The sequence below is a fragment of the Pimephales promelas genome, chromosome 9 (genome assembly GCF_988280905.1).
Source record: "Pimephales promelas chromosome 9, fPimPro1.hap1.1, whole genome shotgun sequence".
Classification (NCBI taxonomy): Eukaryota; Metazoa; Chordata; class Actinopteri; order Cypriniformes; family Leuciscidae; genus Pimephales; species Pimephales promelas.
This window is the reverse complement of record NC_142777.1, coordinates 11,558,608-11,581,106: the sequence shown is the minus strand read 5'-3', so window position 1 is coordinate 11,581,106 and position 22,499 is coordinate 11,558,608. Positions and strand designations below refer to the sequence as shown.

Here is a 22,499-nt window from a genome sequence, read left to right as displayed (position 1 = left end):
TTGCAGTGTAGAGTCCTACAATTGTTGGTTCAGTCACATTTACTGCTTTTTCAGCAAATTATTGCTGGAAGAATCATTTCAATAGCAATCCATGCGATCTGGATGCAGCTTTAGCAACAGAAAGGTGCTTGGTTTGAAAGTGACTTTTGTGTGAGCTTCATATATCACAACATTATTGACAATGGACAATTGACCTTTTTTCCCCCTGCACTATATCACTGTGACTGCACCTAAACCCAGGCTTTTTGCACTCGCAGCCACGTTTAAAAGGCAAGTGCTGCCACTGGCGTGTAAGGATTAATAACTCAACCATCTGATGATGATTCTATGCAAAGCAGAGGAATCAGGACAAAGCCAGAGCACTTCCCCAGAGTCGTCTGCATCGTTCACCGCCATGAAAACAAATGAACAAACTTCTCCCTCAGTGCACACTGGTATTTAGTTCAGCAATATATGCATTCCTAATTAGTCCTAATATCGGTCTTAATGGATCCGCTCTGCCCCAAAACGGTCGTCTTGACCATGTCTTGCAGCATAAAATGCCAAACTGAGATTGGCGCTACAAAATAGATGGCGGTTTTCCTCTAAATTATTCACATACACAAGTCTAGTGGGAACTCTGTTAGTGTAATGTGACAGGAGCAATCTGACAAACTCTCACTCACAGATTGTCCTCCGTTGACTCAGTGGCGAGTGTCTATAAGTCGCTATGCCAAACAGGCCTTATCGGCACTGCCGTTCCCCTATTTGCCCCATTAAGTGTTGCCATGCGGGGACTCAGATGGCAAACACACCTGCCTGTGGCTTATTGAAGGTCAGTAGATCAAACGCAACCAAGCCTTGGAAGTTGTCCAAACCCCCTGGTTGTGCTTGGCAATAATCCTTTGTCTATGGATCAGCCAAACAGCTTTACAAGCCAAACTGAGCTGTGCCTGTTGCTGGGTGTGAAGCTTGTATTCAGCATTTTCATAAAAATAGCCTGATTTGATTGCTGAAAAAAAGTAGTTGAGGAGGAGAGATACTTTGAGGAAATCCTCATCCAAAATGATTACTATTTAGGCAAGGCTAGTTTGCAGAGAGGACGTCGTTATTCAAACAATACATTTTATGTTATTATGCTCTTTAATGTGGCATGACAGATCACTGATCAGTTCAAGCAGCAGGTCAAAGCAGAATGTAAATTGATCATCTGTACTAACATTAGTACTAATTACAGCTGAAAGACCCCAATCAAACAATGTCACATAATGTCACCTTTACATCACAGAGCCATTCAATGCCATAGTTAGTTTGAGAAATGAACCCTAGGGAGCAGCATATGATAAATATATGTATATCACATGGTCATCATATTTCAAAAAGTGTGATGCATTCAAACACATGACAAACACCCAATTTCAGATGTTACATCTAAAATTGGTTGTTAGCCATGTGTTTGAATGCATTATACTTTTTGAAATATAATGAATGATTATATATTTAAATTATATATCATTAAGTATTCCTTAAGGAATCTGCTAACAGTATAATGTCTTTTAACTTTATGAAAAGATGTATTCATTATAATGTACATTATGAAGACCTTCTAAAGCATTTATTAATCTTTGTTAATGCTAATTTCAACATTTATTATTACAAAGTACATTATTATAATTAAAAGTTGTATTTGTTAATATTAGTTAATTCACTTTGAACTAACATAAACAAACAATGAACAGCTGGATTTCTATTTGTCTTTCACTTTAAGCAGGATGATGCGGCTACCTGATTGGTTCATCCCCCTGCTAATCATCGAATAGCTTGGTGAGGATGCAACGGGGCTTCACCAATGAGTGCGCATCGTCAAAGTCCTTTTAGGCAAGTCCTGGCCATAGACAGTAAAAGAGATGGACAGAGCGACCCCATTGATTTCAACGGAGAAGACTGAAGCCTGATTTTTGCACTTCCTGTCTGATGTCTGAGCGACTGCGCAGGCTCAAACTGAGCGTGACGACAGTCTGACAGTTGTAAATCTTCTAGTAGCTGTGCCAAGCTAAAACGTTGACATATTTTGTCCCGTTGCTTTTATGGACTCACTCATCACTCATCTATGGGCTTCTCCTATAGACAGTAAAAGGCTTCTCCCTCGACTTTATGCCTCAATGTCCCCCAGATTGCCTCACAGACAGTAAAAGATTCCCTGCGAGCTTCTCCTCCTGTCTATACGGTAATGTTTCTATTGTGCGTCAGAAAGTTGCGTAGTGATGACGCAATCGGGGCCATAACGTAAGATACAAAGTAATAGAGCGTTTCGTGTTTCTTTATAAATAAATAACGGACAAATGAAGTCTTTGGACACCTCATATGTAAAGTTATTTGCTGTCAAAGTGACTACAAAATGAATGGGAGTCAATGGGATGTTAACAGCAGGTCAAGTTCTGCTACAATGGCGGCTCCCGCGAGGATAGAGGACAGCTGATGGATTACCCCCTTGGGCAAGTCCTGCCACTCGGCCCCCATCTTGCCGCACATCAAATGTTCGCGTGCATCAGTGGAACCAGACGATAGGTGGTTCATATAGGTGATCAGTGGAACAGAACGATAAACGATACCTATAAACGTTAGGTGATCAGTGGAATAGACGAAGGTGCTCTACTCATACTCGTGTCAGTGTCCCTGGAAATGTTCCCTCCCTTAGTAGTGTGCACATAAGTGTCAATGTCACTCTTTCCGAGGGTTGTGTCATTTGTTTCCATGGGTTCTTGAAGCGGTGAAAGAACTGGCCGCATGTGAGTGCGGTTTCTCCTGATCAGACCTCCCTCAGTGTATACTAAGTAAGATCTAGGTGTTTCTGCCTGGCGAATGACAGTCCCTGTGATTTCTCTTTCTGCAACCACACGCTCTGTCCAGGCCGCAATGTTGGTAAGGGACGTGTCTCGTAACGCCTGTTGTATTTGCTTCGCTGTCTCTCTTTTGCCCACTTGTCAGATTCCCTTAATCTTTTAATGTTTGGCCATCGAGGAGTTAGAAACGTTGGAAGCTGTGGTATGGTAGTACGCAGTTGTCTCCCCATTAAAAGTTGTTCTGGAGAGTACCCATTCTCCAACGGGGTAGACCGATATGTCAGCAAAGTTTTTGTTTTCTCACCCCCACCTTTCCAGAGACCTTTCACAGTAGCCACTGCGCGCTCAGCCTCTCCGTTTGCTTGAGGATATCCCGGGCTGAACAGCTGTAATAAATGACTCCACGCTCTCTCCTGGCTCTTGATTCCGCTTGTTGAATCGTGCCCGTTCAAAGATAACATTCCTCTTGCTAACGCGATGCTTGTTAAAAGCCTCCGTAACGTCAGCATATGATTTCTTCAGAGCCTCCGTCAATGGTAACACATACAGTATATCTTCAGCATCATCTCCCGCTGCATACATGAAAGTGTTCACCTGATATTCCTCTGTCTGTTTATCCAAACCGGATGCGATTCTGTAGCGCTCAAAACGCTTCATCCATCTTGGCCATTCACTTGTATTAGTAAAGTCGAACTTGCCGGGCATAGCTAGCTGTGAGGTTAACATCGGTGGGGCTGGCGCTTCTCTATCCATTTTCCCCTTACGTCACCGATATTACTCCCTTTTTAGGTTCAGTTCGCTTCTGACACCATGTTGTGTTATCTTCACAATAACAGACCAGGAATGCTCGTGAAACTCAGAATAACTCTCGAAGTCACGTCATAACACTGTGTCCCCACTAAACTCCCCGTACTACAACAGTTCCCTTAACATAGTTCCCATTACAGAACATGGTGGAGAGTTTGCGCTACACGGCATGTCAAGGCATTGCTCAGCGTGGCCACAGAGAGAATGAGCACTCAGCGAACAGGGGAAACTTTGTCGAACCTCTAAATGTCATCGGCATGTTTGACCAAACTGTTGCCAAAAAGATAACTGAAAATCCATCAAATGCAAAATATACTCACCACGAAGTGCAAAATGAGATCATCGCTATTATGGCTGATATGGTAAGAAAACAGATCAGTAATGAATTGGAGGATGCTGGTTATTTTGCCTTAATTGTAGACGAGAGTAAAGACATTAGCAAAAAAGAACAGATTTCGGTAGTAGTCCGCTTCTTGTCCGCTTCTTCTTTTTTTTTCTGGTTCAGTGCTCCATGACATTTTTAACAAGAAAAAAAAAACAGAAGGAGCTTGAACCATCTGAACAGCCAGTTGAGTTGAAGAAACTTAGTGAAACACATTGGGCATGTCAGTACAAAGGCGAATTGCATTCACTTGAAGAAAAAAAAATCTGCTCTGTTTTTCTGAATTGACGAGTTAAATTTTCATGAGAAAAAAAATTTGCTCTGTTTTTCTGAATTAACGAGTTAATTTTTCATGAGAAAAAATTTTTTTGCTCTGTTTTTCTGAATTAATGAGTTAATTTTTCATGAGAAAAAAAAGTTTTTGCTCTGTTTTTCTGAATTAATGAGTTAATTTTTCATGAGAAAAAAAGTTTTTGCTCTGTTTTTCTGAATTAATGAGTTAATCTTTCATGAGAAATTTTTTTTCTGAATTAATGAGTTAATTTTTCATGAGAAAAAAAGTTTTTGCTCAGTTTTTCTGAATTAATGAGTTAATTTTTCATGAGAAAAAATGTTTTTGCTCTGTTTTTCTGAATTAATGATTTAATTTTTCATGAGAAATTTTTTTTCTGAATTAATGAGTTAATTTTTCGTGAGAAAAAAAGTTTTTGCTCTGTTTTTCTGAGTTAACGAGTTAATTCATAAAAACAGAGCAAAAAAAAAAATCCATGAAAAATTAACTCATTAATTCAGAAAAACAGAGCAAAAAAATTTTTTTCTCATGAAAAATTAACTCATTAATTCAGAAAAAACAGAGCAAAAACTTTTTTCTCATGAAAAATTAACTCGTTAATTCAGAAAAACAGAGCAAAAAAAATGTTCTCATGAAAAATGAACTCATTAATTCAGAAAAACAGAGCAAATTTTTTTTCTCATGAAAAATTAACTCGTTAATTCAAAAAAACAGAGTAGATTTTTTTTTTCTTCATGTGAATGCAATACGCCTCCATATGTCAGCACTCTGCATTGTTGGCTATTAAAAAAAATCACTCCCTGCCATTCTGGCCACTTTGCAGGATGTTCGATTACAAACAAATGCGAGGCAAAAAACAGATGCCAGGGCAATGCAGGGGCTTATCGACCAACAGTTTGTATCGCGCCTTATTTTATTTGAGGACATTTTCCAGATCACCAAATTTGCTTCAGACCAGTTGCAGTCACCCAATCTGGACATCTCATCAGCAAGTGATCTGATTCAATCTGTCGTCACAGCACTATCTGAGAAACCTTCTGAGGAATATTGGAGCCATATTCAAAACAGTGCAAATGAACTGTGTGCCAAGATTGGCCTAGTATCGGGGAGCATACCATCACAAAGGAGAGATGCCCGACAACAAAGCCAGCGACTGAATGACTTTATCGTTGAGGCCCCAATACAGCGCGCTCACAACTCTGATAAGAATCTGCGCACCGACTGCCTTTATCAAGTTGTTGACAGACTGGTCAGTGAATTGACGAGACACTTCTCTAAAGATGCCGACGATGTAATGATGGGGGTCTCAGCTCTCAGCACACAACACAAGTCATTCTTAGAAGTGTCTATTGCCCATGGCGTTTGCTTGAAAGAAAAATAAAACAAGGACACTCGATTAAAAACCCTTCTGAATTGCTGTTACTTATGGAGAGATGCGTTTAAAAAACATCACTTTCACATTCAATGAAAGTGAATGAAAAGATCCTAAGTTGGTCTGATGGGTGTTTTAGTAAATGGTTTCAACATATTTTAATTGGTACTATTATTTTCTTTTTTCAAAGAAAAAGTCAAATGATTATGGATGAAAGAAAGAGTGCCTGCATTTCATTGACAGATGAGTAATTTTTTAAACACTTTTTTACAAAAATAAATCTTTAAAATGTTAAGTTGATGTAATAGTTTTTGATCAACTATTTTATTTCATAGACTTACCATATGAAATTAAAGGAATGCTTTATAAAGAAGATAGAGCTTTGAGCATGTGACCTTCCATAACACCCATATTCAGACATCAAGCACTAGTACAAAACACAGAAATCACAATTCTATCCAATTAGGCACAATAAATCAGTGTCGTTCTCTGTTAATAATTGTAACTCAAGCTTTTTTTGAATACTAATAACCTTCAAATACTGTAGGCCCTTATTTTGTCAAGTCTTGAAATTCTATCCCCAGCAGCAGCTCGCACTTCATCTATCTTTCTCATTTTGGTCAGAAGTGTTATCCTCTAAAGAAGATAGACTGCTTCATCTCTGAAAGGTTCTTTCTCATGAAGGATATTTTACTGATCCACTGCTGGAGCACATCAGCTCCAGTCATTTGTAGTGAATGTAATTCAAAGAGCTGAATAAATCACTGCCATACAATATGCTATACATTGTAACGCATCTCAATATCATAATTAGATTGGGATGGAAACCACAGCTCTGCATTAGAGACACCCAACCTGGCTGTGAAAGAATGTGAAACTGCACAGTGGAATTCATTCATTATGTATAACTGTACAATTTGTGAGTGTACACATGTTAAAGGAATCAAAGCAATATATATACAAACAATATAATATTCAATATCATGAACGTGGCAGTCTAAGGATCAGTCAGTCAATATGAGGTAAATTCTCAAAAACCTCTAGGTGACCCTGGAGTGACATAAACCACCAAACTGAAAAATTGGTACTGAGAAATATATATTTTTTTCCCAACACGGCAAGTTGTACTGAAACGCTGTAATGTTAAAAATTCACTTTGAATTGCTGTCCCTGCTCTGTTCTGATTTACATTTGAAACACAGAAAATATACAGTGAGGTCCCTTGGCTTTTGCTTTATGTGTACAAATCAAATCAACAATGTGCAAAACCTTTATAAATAAATTAGAAACTTTGTGTTTGTTGCCAATGCGAGCTTGAGACATGGTTGAAGAATAGACATGATATATGAAAACAATCCTAGGTCAACCTGAGGAGTATTTTAGAAGAAACAAACAAATAATGTTTCCCCCTCAAAGAGACAGCCAACATGATTTTAAATGGAAATGAGGCATATATTAAACAGATTATTAAAGTATTTTAAAAGTTACTTTTAAATGTGTTCTTTAAAAAAAGAAAAACTGACGTGACACTCTTATAATACTCTTAAAAGCTTAATAGGTTCATTTTGCAATGGCATTTTACTTACTACCTTAGCCTTACCACCTTTGCGGTCCATATATATATATATATATATATATATATATATATATATATATATATTTGCTGTACAAAACATAAGAAAGAAAAAAAGTATTGCTGATAGTTTCCGCGATAGTGGAGATATAGTTTCCCACAAGTAATTAGATTTCGACAGACAATTATATATTTCCAGGGAAGGGAAAAATAATTATTGCAAGAACTTTGATATTTTGTGCCATGGGGGAGGGGAAAACATAATATGGGGAGGAGCAAATATATGAAAGCTTCCAGCCTTAAACCACTTCACTATGTGCTCTGTGAGCTCTCTCTTTATACTCCCTCTCTCTCTCTCTCAATTGAAAATGACCTCTAAGCCAAGGTCAATTATATTTTGTCATAGTTCTTTGAAAGTGACAGAGGAGAATGTTTCTGAGATGGATGATATTATTGAAGAGGACCCTTATTATGAGGCATCCTCCTTAGATGAGCATGAGACTCCTGGTGTTGACTCCTAGTGTTGATGTTATCTAGCAGATAAATTACCTTCCAAAAATGGAACGTTATTATGGTCCCACTTCCTACTTTAATGACATGGTACAGCTGTGGCCAAATTTGAACATTTTGCTGCTTCAGTTTTTATGATGTTGATTCACATTTTTCTAGATTATTGTGCAGAGGCATTTTACATGTTTTTTTTTTTTTTTTTGCAAAAAGCTTTATCACAAAGCCCTAAATTTCACTGTTTTTGTCCCCAACAAATGACCAGCTTTTACTTAGGGATGCACGATTAATCGCAATTTCCATGTAATCGCAATTTAAATCGAGATGGCTTATAAGCAGTTTGTCATTGATGAATGGCTCTTAAACACTGCTCCAACTGAAAACACTGAGTTTGAGTCTCTTATAGTGTGCATTTGAAAAAGCAACACACGTCAAACATCTTTTCAAACATGAGAATCATTTTTGAGAATCATTTTTGAAAATAATTCTGCACCTGAAAGAACCATTTACCAGAACATCAAGAGCTTCGAGAATAGAAGTTCAGCTGCAGTTAAGAAGACTTTAAGAACGTCCCAGAGTGTCCGGCAAGTGCCAGGACCTTCTCCTCTCTGAGCTACAAAATCGTGTCACCACCAGGTCAGAACTGCTCAATATTGGCAGGGTGTGATGCCTCTGCACACACAGCGAGGCCAAGACTTTTGGACAACATCCTGCTGTCCAGAAGGGCAGCATAGAAGCCACTTCTCTCCAATAAAAACATAAAATATTGACTGATATTCTGCAGGAAGTACAGGAATTGGACAGCAGAAGACTGGTGCAAAGTTATTGAATGATGAAGTTATTGCATCCCATGACTGTTTGGAACATCTGGAAAATCGATTGTCCAGAGAAGAGAAGGTGAACTCTGCCATGAGTCCTGTGTTGTACAGTGAGGCGAGACTAAATGGGAGTTTCAAATTGACCCCAAACCTGCCCTTGATAACATAAATTGTATAATATGATAATATAAAGCTATTAAAACGCCAACAAAAATATTCAACTTTTTAATTTTACGTCAGAATAAAATTACATAAAATGGGGGTGGGGGTAGGGGGGGGGGGGCATCTACATCTATTAAATATAGATGGCATCCTTACCATCTATATTTAATCCTAATATTGATTCTATAACCTTGGATATACCGACTGATTGGAACCTATTCAGCACTTTCCACGAAGATTTAGGATCTTCCTCAATAATCTGAATTTGTTCTTTTATAAAAAATACCTTTTGCTGCATTTAAAATCTTCAGACAAAAATTTCTAAGTGCTTGAGTGGATGGAGTGGATCTTTGCTTAACTCTCACCTGTCTAAGGGGAGCAATACTATCCATCACTTTACAAAATAAAACTTTAAACTATGTCCAAGCATCTTCAACTGTTAAGATACAGTATTATAAATGTCATTCCATTTTACTCTTTTAAATTGTTCCAGTAATTCAATGCTATGTAATTCAATGCTATAAGTAATTCAATGCTATATGTTTTTTAATGATCTACTCCGTATTATTTTATGATTACTACATTTTACTCTACTACATTTTTTTGTGCAAAAGATGATATAGTGATCACTGATGCCATATTCTATTACTCCTCGAGACATTCTTCTCATCAGACACCAGTATCTGTAGTACTTTCTCCTCCATGCCAAACTCTTGTATAATTAGCCACATAAGTCACCATTAAACGTTATAACACTCTCAATTACACTATACATTTTTTAATCATGTTTCAAAACTTTTCATTTAAACCAAAAGCCTCTAAAACGTCTCATAAACAAGCATGTTCAACTCAACTGAAATAATAACTAAACCTGAGCAGTTAAATAATTTGAAAACCACTATAATATCTCTAAGGAAATATCGTCAAAGATTGACCTGGTTGGTACACAATAAGATTGATCTAGATGGATCATCTGTCCTATTATTTGTGTCAATCTATTAGCTAAAGTTTTAGAAAGTAATATATAATCACTGCGCAGAATTGATACCGGCCTCCAGTTCTTAATCTCAGTGAGATCTCCTTTTTTGGAAGAGGAGTGACCACTACAGTTTGGCAGTTCAATGGCATCCCACCCTTCAGCAATCTGTCATTGAATACCTCTAGGAGGTCAACACCCATCGCCGACCAGAAAGCTTTCAGAAAATCCAATGGATGTCCATCCACACTCGGAGCTTTCCCAGACTCCCTATCTTGGAGTACCGTATAGAGCTCTCCCAAAGTTAGTTTCACATTCTAGTTCTTCACTGAACTCTTCTGAGATCTTGGTTAGATCCTCTAAGAAAGGAGACTCCCATTTTTCTTCTCATGGCCAAATAAATATTGGGAAGGTGCATCCATCTGATCAATATTTTAAAAATGATCATGAACTAACACTCATGACAGCTTTAACAGCTCTTTAAGTTCCTCTTTTTTCTTTAAAAGGATGTCCATAAAAGTACCATCACTTAAGGTTTGAGACAACATTTATAAATCCATCAAATCTTTTCGAAGCATTTCTAAAGAATGATTAAATTTTTTGATATTTTAAATATATTGTTGCGCAAATTGTTGTATCTGCACCTTGCCAAAACCCCACCATTGTAGATTTAAAAAAAGGTTTCTCCTTGAAAATTCAGTGTCAGATCTAGATCCGCGTCATGTACATAATCATGTACACAAACCGCCTAAAAGAGAGAATACGTTTCAATAAATTTGACTCGCTACTTATTGGAATTTACTTATTTACTTAATCGCTACTTATAGTATTCTTTTTTTATTGGTGACACTAACTTTCCATAATGTGTCAAAGCTTGCGTTATAAATCCATCACTAACAAAAGCTGATACATTACAGGGGTTGGACAATGAAACTGAAACACTGGCCAATGTTGGAGGTTTCACATCTATATGCCTGGCGGCCAATCTTCAGAGTGAAGCACGGGTGGATCAGTGATGGTTTGAGTTCCATTATCATGACAATCCTGATTGTATTTGATGGACACGACACTGCCGAGGACTACCAAACCCTTCTGGAGGATCATGAGCACCTGATGCTCAAACCGTGTATCAGCATGATCATGCACCAACACACACAGCAAGACTTGTGACAGAAGGGTTTGATGAAGATGAAAGTGACGTTGAACATCTCCCATGGTCTGACAGTCACCAGATCTGAATATTATTGAGGTGTTTTGGAGGAGCGAGTCCACCAGCATCATATAGTGACCTGGACACTGTTCTGGAAGAGGAACGGCTCATAATCCCTCTGGTCACTGTGAAGGACTTCTATCTGTCAATTGGTGCTGTATTTGGATGCAAAATGAGGCCCTCACCATTCTAACAAATTATTGTGTAGTAAAACCAGGTGTTTCAGTTTTTTTGTCCAACCCCTGTAGATAGAATAACCTTTTTCGCTGGTAAGGAGAATGGGAGAACTGAAATAAATTCGCTATCAATAACAATTCCCCATTGTACCAACACATTCGCCTTGTCTACACTATCCAGAAAAAAAAAAAAAAAAAAAAAAACACTGTTGAGTTGTTCATTCCAGTGTTGAGACCAGCTCACTCGAGTCCGAGTCGAAGCCGAGACCATAGAGGGTCAAGTCCGAGTCAAGACCGAGACCAAAGACAGTCGAGTCCGAGTCGAGACCAAATAGAGTCGAGTCCGAGTCGTGATCAGAGAGGTTGGATAACCTAAGGTTGGGTCTGAAACCAGACTTAAAAGGTATCTTCAAGAATGTGTAAAATAGTTGGTGGCAAAAATAAAATTGGCAACATACTCAAACAGTAAACCAAATATACCATGGAATATTGTAAACTGTAATGGTAAAAAGGCCACATAGTGGTGTAAAGGTAATTTTATTACAATTATGACTTACAATTATTACAATCAAGTGCTCTGTCACATAACATTACTGAAGACAGATTCTGTGTGGCTCTTATATGCAAACTGAAGTATGGATCATAAGGAAGACATTTTCAATACATAGTTGAGCTAGAGCAGGGGTAGGCAAGTTCGGTCCTAGAGAGCCGCTGTCCTGCAGAATTTAGTTCCAACCCTAATCAAACACACCTGAACAAGCTAATCAATGTTTTCAGGATTACTAAGGCTATAGGCAGGTGAGATTTTGTTCAGTGTTGGAGCCAAACTCTGCAGGACAGCGGCTCTCTAGGACCGAACTTGCCTACCCCTGAGCTAGAGGCTCCACATCACATCTGACCTGGGTCCTGCTGCATTTGCGCGCCGCGAACGTTATAGTCTCAAGTCATGCGCAGTTGCTCACAAGGAAGTCAGCAATCATTGGATGTTTCAATCAAACAACAATTTAAAGAAATATTAACATACAGTAATAGTCATGACAAATTTTGAATGGGACTTGGAATCCTAATATGTTACGAGTCAGTTCCAACTCAAAATGCACACGAGTCCATGACAAGGCCGAGACCATTAAAATATGGTCTCGAGACCCAATCCGAGTCTTAAGTACACAACGCTGGTTCATTCTAGAAGCGGACAAAACGCTAGCATGTCCCACCACTTCCACAACAGCCAAACAACATTGTTCGGCGCTCACCGCAGACGCCACCTTAAGGGGTCTCGTGAGTGAACTAAAAACCCTGCGTTTGCTGGGCATACATGCCTCCAAATAATGGATCACACACGGTCCTCAAACTAAATAAACTAAATAACAAATCAGACAACAAACATTGGGGAAAAAAGATAAGCAGAAAGAAGAGGAAATTTTTCACTGACACCAGTCTGCACCACGCACACACTCGCTCAACAATTGCACCGGAAGAAGGGGGGGGGGGTAGGGGGTTAGACAGAGAGGTATTACACTAGTGAATGCAAAGCAAACAGAAGAGACAGTGGAAGAATTAAATTGGCCATGGGACAAGAAGTGGGAGTCAGACAGAATGTGTTATTTACTGCCGAGGGCCACTGGGGGCTTCAGGCTCCAGTGTAAGATTGGCAGCTGGTGATTAGTTTTAAAGTGAGTGCACTAACGTTCTCTTGTCATCAATCTCAACTGAAAAGTGTTGGGGGAAGGGAGACAGTGCTGCCCACAATGCAATAAATAAAATGTGAAAGGGTTTAAAGGTGCAATCGGTAATTTATTTCTCATTAAAAAAGTTTTACACACTCAGTGCAAACTGCAAACTGTTCAAAGGACTTTAAACAATTCCAGACGACGAATAAGGGTCTTATCAAGCGAAACAATCGCTCATTTAAAAAAAAAAAAAAATATATATATATATATATATATATATATATATAAAACAAAGTTTATGTTTTAAAAGCTCGCGTTCGTGACTCTCCTGTTTGAACTCATTTATCAAAATGAACTGATCTTTTTTCGGGTCATTTGGTTCATTCAAAGATTCATTCATTTTGATAAACGAGTTCAAAACAGGAGTCACAAACTCGCATCACATAACAAAGCAAGGTGACCATTTGAGCTTATAAAACTTAAACTGTTATTTTTTTTTTTTTAATTGTTTTCGATTGTTTCGCTTGATAAGACCCTTATTCATTGTCTGGAATCGTTTAAAGCCCTTTGAACAGTTTGCAGTTTGCACTGAAAGTGTCTTTTGGAGCTTGAACCATTTGGTTACCAGTAAAGTGCATTATCCTGGAAAGTTTTCATCGAAAACTTTAATTTCTTTTCGACTGAAGAAAGAAAGACATGGATATCTTGGATGACATGGGGGTGAGTAAATTATCAGCAAAAGTTTTTTTTTATTTATTCGTTTATTTTTTTATCTATTAATATTCGAAAGAGAGTTAGCTGACATGTAGTTGCAAGGTTACTTACAGTCAACAAACTGTTCAAAAGGGACCATCAAAATAAAGTGTTTCCGAAAAAAAAAATACATAAAAATATTGCTTTAGATTTATCCTTTCCAAAAAGGATTGTTATTATAGTATTATTATAAGCATATTTTGTGAACAGTAGCTTCATTTTAAAATCTTTTTGGGGGCTAAAAATGATCCAAAATACATATTTGTGAAAATACATAACCAGCCAGTGTTCAAAACTCTCTACTTGCCTTAGCTCGATTCAAAGTGAAGCAAGTCGATCAGGGCAGGCAGGAAGCATGGCAGGCGAACGCAGCTCTCGTTCCCTCTCTGGAATGGAGAATGGTCTCAACGACCTCAGTCGAGACTGGATTCTATGAGCCGGGCCTCCTAGAGGCCAGGCCAACAGTTTCCACAACTCCGTTCAAGGGTGAAATATTGTGCCCCTTGCCTGGGATAGCAGGTCCCTCCCGAGCGGAATCTCCATGAGTGAGCCGTCCAGAAATGACATAAAGTCTGAGAACCAAACTCGAGTCGGCCAGTAAGGGGCTACTAGTAGCAGATTAGCCCCTTCCCGGAGAACCCTCTCCAGAACCCCCGGGAGCATAGATATCAGGGGAAATGCGTACAGGTGCAGCCTCGGCCACACCTGCACCATCGCATCCAGTCCGAGAGGAGCTGGCTGCCTGAGGGAGAACCATATAGAGCAGTGTGTGGTACAAACAATGTGAAAAGTCGACTTGACTTTAGTTTGACCAAAGTTCTCCCTAAGAAGCTCCACCACCTCGGGGTGAAGCCTAAAATCCCCCTGGGCCTCGGCCCCTGCCTCAACAGGATATCTGCTCTGATATGCGAGACCATCAGTGTGTTGTCCGCCATTCGCTGAGCAACCACTTGTGAGGGAAGCATCGGTCGATAGCAATATGCGTCGACAAGAAGCCCCCAACATTGGGCCTAGGCGAGGAACCAAGGTTCTTCCACATGACCAAAGCACAAAGGCATAGCCGCGTGACATTGATCATGCGAAAACGTATTTCCCCTCGGAGAAAGCCCTTGGTCCTGAGCCATCACTGCAGGAGTCTCATGTACAGAAGGCCAAAAGTAATTACGTTGGACGCAGCTGCCAAGAGACCCACCAGTCCGAAACTGTTTCACAGTGAGTGACTGGTCTAGATATACCCCATTATGGATGTGAGAATTGCTACACCTAGAAAAGTGGTCCTCGGAGCACACTCTTGTTGGCGTTGAGAGGCAAACCCTTAAATGAGACAGAACGACATCTCGAAGACGGACTGCCATGAACTTAGATTGAGCTAGGATCAACCAATCATTGATGTAGTATAATACGTGAATGCCCTGGAGTCCAGAGGAGTCAGAGATGCATCCACGCATACTGTAAAAGTTGGGGGGTAAAAAAACATAGGCCGAATGGGAGAACCCAATAATGGTATGCTTCGCCCCCGAAAGCAAACCTCAGGAAACTCCCTCATCCTCTTTCTGAAACAACGAAGTAATGGCTGTCTGCTGGGAGGAGGAACCCTTTCTACAGCTCCTTTTGCAAAAGTGTCAGTACTTCCTGCTCCATATCCAAAGCCTGCTTGAGGTCCACCAATGAGAGGAGGACCCCTAGAAATCTGGGAGGACGAGAACCGTACTGAATTCTGTAACCCGATTCTATAATCTGCAGGACCCAATGAGATATATGTGGCAGAAGTTTCTACGCTGCCAGAAAATCTACTAAGGGTACCAGTCTCTCGAGACTGGCCTCTGGATTTGATTGAACATCCACTTCGGTGCCCTGAAATGGATAACCGGCTGGGAACAACCGACATGACTGTTCTACAACCCTCCTCGGAGGACCGTTTGGGGACGCCCCAACACCTCGGTGCCCTGAAACGGATAACCGGCAGGGAACAACCGAACTGACGGCGCTGCGACTCCCCTCAGAGAGTCGCACCCCAGAGGAAAAACGATTTCTCAAAATCACCCTTTGGTTGCACATTCACTACGGTGCCCTGAAGCAACAAACCGGCAGGGAACAACCGAACTGACCATTATACGACCCTCCTCAGAGGATCGTATGTAGACGCTGACACCTCGGTGCCCAGAATGGCGAACCGGCAGGGAACAACCAAACTGCCAGCGCTGAGTCCCTCCTCAGCGAGTCACACCCCAGAGGTCACCGAGGAAAAACTATTTCTCAAAACATTGCCTACCCCGGAGGAGCCCTCAGAAGCCTCATAGCCTTGTTTTTTTTTTTTTGTTACAGGACTTCTTGTCTCAGCTTTATTAGAGATGTCGACAGGCCTCAGATCTTGCCTACCTCTAACTAGCTTAGTTCCTACGACCCCCCTCAGAGGATTGTTGGAAAAAGCAGGCACCTCGGCGCCCTGAAACGGCGAACCAGCAGGGAAACCGAACTGACTGCTCTTCTTTTTTCTTATTTGAAGGCTCTTTTGGGGACACTGACACCTTGGTGCCCTGAAACGACGAACTGGCAGGGAAACCGAACTGGCAGTGCTGCGACCCTCCTCAGAGAGTCGCACCCCAAAGGGCACTGAGGAGAAGGGCACCAAAGGGCACCTACCCCAGAGGGGACTACCCTTAGAAGCCTGACCGCATCTGTTTTGCACTTTGTGCTGCGGGGAGCTTAATAGGTCGAGACTGCTCCCGCCCAGCTGTCTCAGGAACATTAGATTGGTGAGGAAGAAACCTCTGGAATGCCGATGAACGGCTTATTTCTTAGTCTTCTTGAAAGTGGAGCGTCCAGAAGAACAGACATATTTATTTCTTTATTTTCCCTTTATTCTTATATCATAAAAAACATACACATATAGTTCTGTGGCCACCAGCGGGAAACAACCGAACTAGCAGCGCTGCAACCCTCCTCAGAGAGTCACCCCTCACATTCATCCATGTCCTTATATACTTTACCCACCAGGGCTTTCTGATAAAAATGTATTCATTATTTATGATGGCTGGTGGGGGTTAATAGCGATGACACCGACCGACTCGGGAGAGAGCAAGCTTACAAGCGTCTCTTTAACCCAAGGCATTGTCATACTATGATACTTAATACCCAAACATTACTATAGTTAGACATTTACATTTCATCTAAAAAAAAAAACCTCTTTATTTCCAATCTCATAATGTTCAGCTGGACAATACATATTTAACTGGGAACAGCACAGATAAAACCTCAGATAAAAAGCTCCTCTTTATTCAGCAGAGATATGAGCTGACTTATTTATTTATTCATTGAAAACTCAAACATCTGTCTTTCTCTTAATATTTTTATTTGTTTTGTACTTTTTTCTTTTTAAACAAAACACTATTGATACCAATTCCTCAGAACTGGAAATCGCTAGATCTGGCATGTGAAAGTTGAGAAAGAGCCCGCCCCAACCCCTGCTGTCAGATCCGTTTGCCAACCCAAAAATGTGAGTCATCTCCGCGCCTCGGCAACAGAGAAACCCACCCGGGGAACGCTAACCGAACCGTCCTCCTCAAAGAACGCCCGGCGGGAGCGTCCTCGCCGACAGTTTCTCGTAATGCTCACAGTCAGCTCTCTCGAGAACTGACTGCTGGCATGGTCCACTCCCAAACAGCAACATAATAGCTAATGTGTGTCCCCACCCATGAAGTAACGAGGGCAGGGAACAACACAACGTCTATAATCTTGCTTGCTAGCCATAATGATAGATAGTGATACATATTAGGCTTTGACAAACAACAATAAATAGACAAGGACTGATTTCACAGAGAGCACTTGCTGAAGGTACAGAAGCTGGTGAGGTCTGACTTCAGGGGTGCTTTTATAGTTTCCTGGTCTATGACGTCACCCGCCTTGACTTTTCGGGTTTCCATTGGACTGATTTTACATGTGCTTCAAAACGTAATCACGCAGAGCGTTCCCACTGCGTTCTAACGCAGCTCGAGGTTCCCTTGAAAGGGAATCTATTATACACTGGCAGACGGCGTATAAAAGTGAAAAGAAATTGTGCATTTACAATGTTCACAAGAGACTTAAAACACAGTGAAACCAGTAAACCTTGGGCCATTAAAAGCAGAGTCCATAACACCACACCCTAAAACAGTCTGAATGACTTATGCAAGTGTCCAACAGTGTTTATAAAATCCATGTGATAGTAAGTCAAAATGGTTGTAACTGGAAACGTGATTCGAATAAAACTCCACACAGTCCAGGTTCGGTGATCACCAAGCGCATTTGATAATGCCCAGTGCATGCTGCCCCCTTTGTTCTACTCCTGATTCCTGTCATGTGATTGCCCATGGCAGGCAGACCTATACACATTTACAGTGTTGGGGAAGCTACTCTGAAACTGTAGTTTGACAAGCTACAAGCTACTCGTACTTTAAAGTAGTTAAACTACAGTCAAGTTACCCTTTTGGAAAAGTAGCTAGCTACACTACAAGTTACTATCAAAAAGTAGCTAGCTACGTTGAAACTACTTTTGCTTTTTGAACAACATATTATAAATATTATATTACATATTATTATTATAACATGCTATAAATTATATATTCTAAATAACTGAATAAGTGTCTGATGAATGTTTTAATTAAAATATTTAGTGTTTAAAACAATGCAATACAATTATGATTTCATAGACTATTGTTTTATTACACACAACACTCAAATATCGCAGACTGTTTGTCAAAAGTGCAAAATTGCAACAAAAAGCCTACAACATTGCAAGAACAAAATATACATTCAACATAAATTGCATTTAGAACATTTTCTCAAAAATACCGATTGAACTTGGACAAATAAGGCCATGGGTAATTAACTTTAGTTGTTTCTCCATCATCCAAATCTGCCGTCACCTCTGGCTCCATCATAATATGGGTGTGTCACTGTCAACCGACTTCTTTACGTCAGTGAACCGTTAGCCGCAAGACGCGTGATTAAACAACAGGTGGCGGTAATGGCAAAAAAATGAGTTTGTAATCTAACGAGAAGAAGAATATCCTTGCATCGCGTCGATTCGCGCAAGCTCGACAAACGCAATGTAGCTTTTGCTCGCGCTACACCGCTACTTGCTGCAAAAAGTAGTTAGCTACTGGAAAAGCTACACTGTTTAAAAAGCAACTGAGCTACAGCCAAGCTACTGAAAAATGTAGTTAAGTTAGTAGCGTCGCTACTTGTAGTTAACTACTCCCCAACACTGCACATTTAAGACCTACACAAATTAAATGGTGAAGAAGAATACAAATGGCTAAGACAACATGTAAACCCATTAAGACCAAATATTTATAAAACCATCATCATACAGTATTGAGCGGTATACATCGTCTCTTATGTGACAGTGCCACTAATGAACTAAGTGGTTTTGTCCACATTTTCTGAAAAGACACGATTGCTTTATATGATGAACAGATTGAATTTAGGCTTTTATTCACATAAATATGGATCAGTGAACAGGGTGAGTTTTAATTTTTGGGAGAACTATTCCTTTAATACATGATTATTTGTGTACTTGTATTGTAAAATGTCAGCGTTTGGCAAATATTCACATAAAGCAAAGATAATACGCATTGTCTAGATCAGTGTTCTTCAACCCTGCTCCTGAATGAGAACCAAGACTCCTCATTTCCTTTGTCTCCCTATTCAAACACACCTGATTCAACTCATCATCTCATTAACCCAAGTGATAAATCATTAAATAAATCGTAAATCACTGGTCTAGATCATTATTTCCCGTTCTGTTGCCTCTGCTTCATAATTTCTGAAGCAAAAAATCATTCAAGGCAGGCCCCGTTTTTATTCCCCATTATTTGGGACTCAATGAAATTTCGATGTCGGCAGACTGAGGTTGTCACATTTTGTTGGGGTTTGAGTGGAAGTTGTATTGTGAAATGATTTAGTAGCACTGTTGCCTGATCGGTTTCATTTGTTAGGTATTGTTTTCATGTGCATTTTTTTTTTTCTTTTCTTTCATTGGTTTGTGTTTGTATATATTGAGCCTGATTTCTGGATTGCATTTTATTTTACAGTGCATGTACTTACAGTGTTGGGTATAAGACAGTACTGGGTAATATAAGTTAACGAGGCTACATGAGTTAAGGTTAGGGTTAGAGGTTGGTTCAGGGTTAGTACTTAGTTATTACCCAGTTATTCTAATCTCTCAATTTTGGTTTGTTGTTCTGTTCTTGTTTTTGAAAGCCAAGTATCACGAGAAGCTCGGGTTTATGTTTAAGTTTAAGTTTGTAAATAAATAGAAACTACTGAATAGATCCAGCTCCATCTCCTCTCTGCGTCAGCCGACTGTGACAGAAATGTTTTTTTTTCTTAGGCTGACATTCTCATAATACCACTACTGAATAATATTCACACCTCTGCTGTAACCGGTTTCTGATGTGGCTTTGTCTTGAAAGTTAAGCTGCTATTGTGCAGTCGTCAGTTTAATAACTTAAACTGCAAAAAATAAATAAGTGATAAATAAGGGAAAGAATGTAAATCATGTGCACTATATAGTTCTACATTTTGCAAGGCTGCATTTATTTGATTAAAATACAGTCAAAAACTGTTTTCTATTTGATTATATTTTAAAATATTGTTATTGCTGCAAAGCTGATTTTCCAGAATAATTACTCCAGTCTTCAGTGTAACATGATCCTTCAGAAATCATTCTAATATGATGATTTTCTGCTCAAAAACCTTTTGTATTAATATCAATTTTCAAATCTGCTGTGCTTCTTCAAATTTTGGGCGATTTGTAATCCATTTTTCTTTTATGTAGATAAAAGCTGTGCATTTACTGAATGAGCACTGTGCCACTGTTCGTCCGACTGTTACTGCACTTCATTTTATTCTAAATTGTTTTAATTTACTGTATTTTATTTTTATCATAATTTTTATTTTTCATTATTTCTTATTTTTTATTCTAAACTGTTTTAATTATTCTGATTTCTTTTGATTATTTTAATTTCTTCTATGTAAAGCACTTTGAATTGCCATTGTGTATGAAATGTGCTATATAAATAAACTTGCCTTGCCTTGCCTTGCCTTATGAATAAAAAAAAGTTTAAAAAAAAATCATTATTCTGTCAAGCATTTTTCTTTCGATCGGAGAATGGACTTTCTTTTCTCTCTGTGGTTCATAGTGAAATATCATCAAATTGTCTAGATGCACTTATGCTTGATGAGCGCATAGCTATTCAGCTATTCTGTAAGCGATAAGTGGTCCAGAATCGAAAGGCAAAACAAAATTTGAGTTTACAGAAGAGTCATTATTTTCCAAAACAATCTGAGATCTATGGCAAGAAATGGCATGAAAGAAGAGTGGACAAATACCTACTCCATTGCATTCTATTGCTTTAAAAACCACAAGTTTGTTAACAGATCAGCCAGGCTCTCCCACCAGCCAATCCCCACTCATCTGAATTCCAAATCACACACACCTGCACCTTATCACTAAAACTATAAAGATAACACCGTCTCATCCCAAGACGTCATATAACTGACGTCTTGGGACGTCTTTTGACCATGCGTCAACATCCGCCCTTTTAGGGTAGCCTAACGTCAGTTACATGACGATCCTGGGACATCATACAACTAATGCTTTACCTTTAACGTCAATTAGGTTTAGGGGTAGGTTTAGGTCTGAGGTAGGGTTAGGATCCGATAACGTCATTTAACCGACTTTAAAAGGGTACCCTAAAATGGCGGATGTTGACGTATGGTCCCAAGACGTCAGTTAGACATCTTTCTGATGAGACTGCGCTGATAAAAACACACTCCTTACCACTGTTCATTGTCCAGTCCCGTGCACGTGAAGAAAATGACTTACCTTACGACCTCCGATCCCGATTCTCCATCTCCAGCGTCTCGTCTTTCCTCTCCTCTGTTTCTCCATTGTATTCGATGCTCCCCGTTCCTGTCATCCATCTCACCCACCATCAGTCTTCATATCTGTTAGAAGAACCATTTTACTCATCGCCTGCGCACCGCTCTCCAAATTATCATTGTTCATATCGCTTACCTGCATTCTGTTCCCGCTCTGTTGTCAATAAACTCCTGTTCACTTCCAAATCCATCTCATGAGTCTGCTTCTGTAAAAAAAGTCAAGTTACCTTTATTTATATAGCGTAGGGTAACCATATTTTGATTATCAAAAAAACAGGACACTCAGCCCAGCAAACAGATACTCAAAGTTTACTCAAAGATGCCTTATTAATGTCAATGCTATGCTATGCCTCCTTTATAGAAATGTGTTATATTACAAGACACAAATTCAGATAGGCTTCTCAGAGGTTACTGAACATTTTTATTATGACAGGCAGAGGTGTCAAGTAATGAACTACAAATACTTTGTTATTGTACTTAAGTAGAAATTTGGGGTATCTATACTTTACTGAAGTAATTCTTTTTCAACCAATACTTTTTACATTTTCACGCAATTATCTCTACTCCTTACATTTTAAAAATAGCCTTGTTACTCCCATTTAATTTTGGCATGTTGTCCTTCCAGCTTGTCATCCTTCAAAAAAATGACCAATAACACACACGGATAATAGATCTGAGTCCCGTCTCCAAACTGAACAAATCTTTTCCCGGGAAAAAAGTTAAACTTTTTTTGTTTGTTTGTTTTTTTTTTTTTATTAGCGATCATTTCGCTTGATAAGACCCTTATTCGATGTCTAGAATCGTTTAAAGCCCTTTGAACAGTTTGCAGTTGTCTTTTGGAGCTTGAACCATTTGGTTACCAGTAAAGTGCCTTATATGGAGAAAAATCCTGGAATTTTTTCATCAAAAACCTTAATTTCTTTTCGACAGAAGCAAGAAAGACATGGGTATCTTGGATGACATGGGGGTGAGTAAATTATCAGCAAGTGTTTTTTTTTTTTTTTTTTTCCAAGTGAACTACTCCTTTAACAGCAATTATATTCACAGAAGCAC

The 22,499-nt window shown here is 39.3% G+C and overlaps 1 protein-coding gene across 1 annotated transcript in view; it reads right to left on the bottom strand.

Moving 5' to 3' along the window:
- The window catches only part of LOC120475722 (calcium homeostasis modulator protein 5-like), a 55,816-nt gene extending 33,667 nt beyond the window's left edge, over positions 1–22,149 (bottom strand). The window contains exons 1-2 of the transcript XR_016169645.1: positions 21,583–22,149; positions 21,391–21,512 (exon numbers count right to left, since the gene is read on the bottom strand). The gene's annotated coding sequence lies outside the window, so the exon portion shown is untranslated. The remainder of the gene's footprint in view (positions 1–21,390; positions 21,513–21,582) is intronic.
- Between the last annotated feature and the right edge of the window lie 350 nt (positions 22,150–22,499).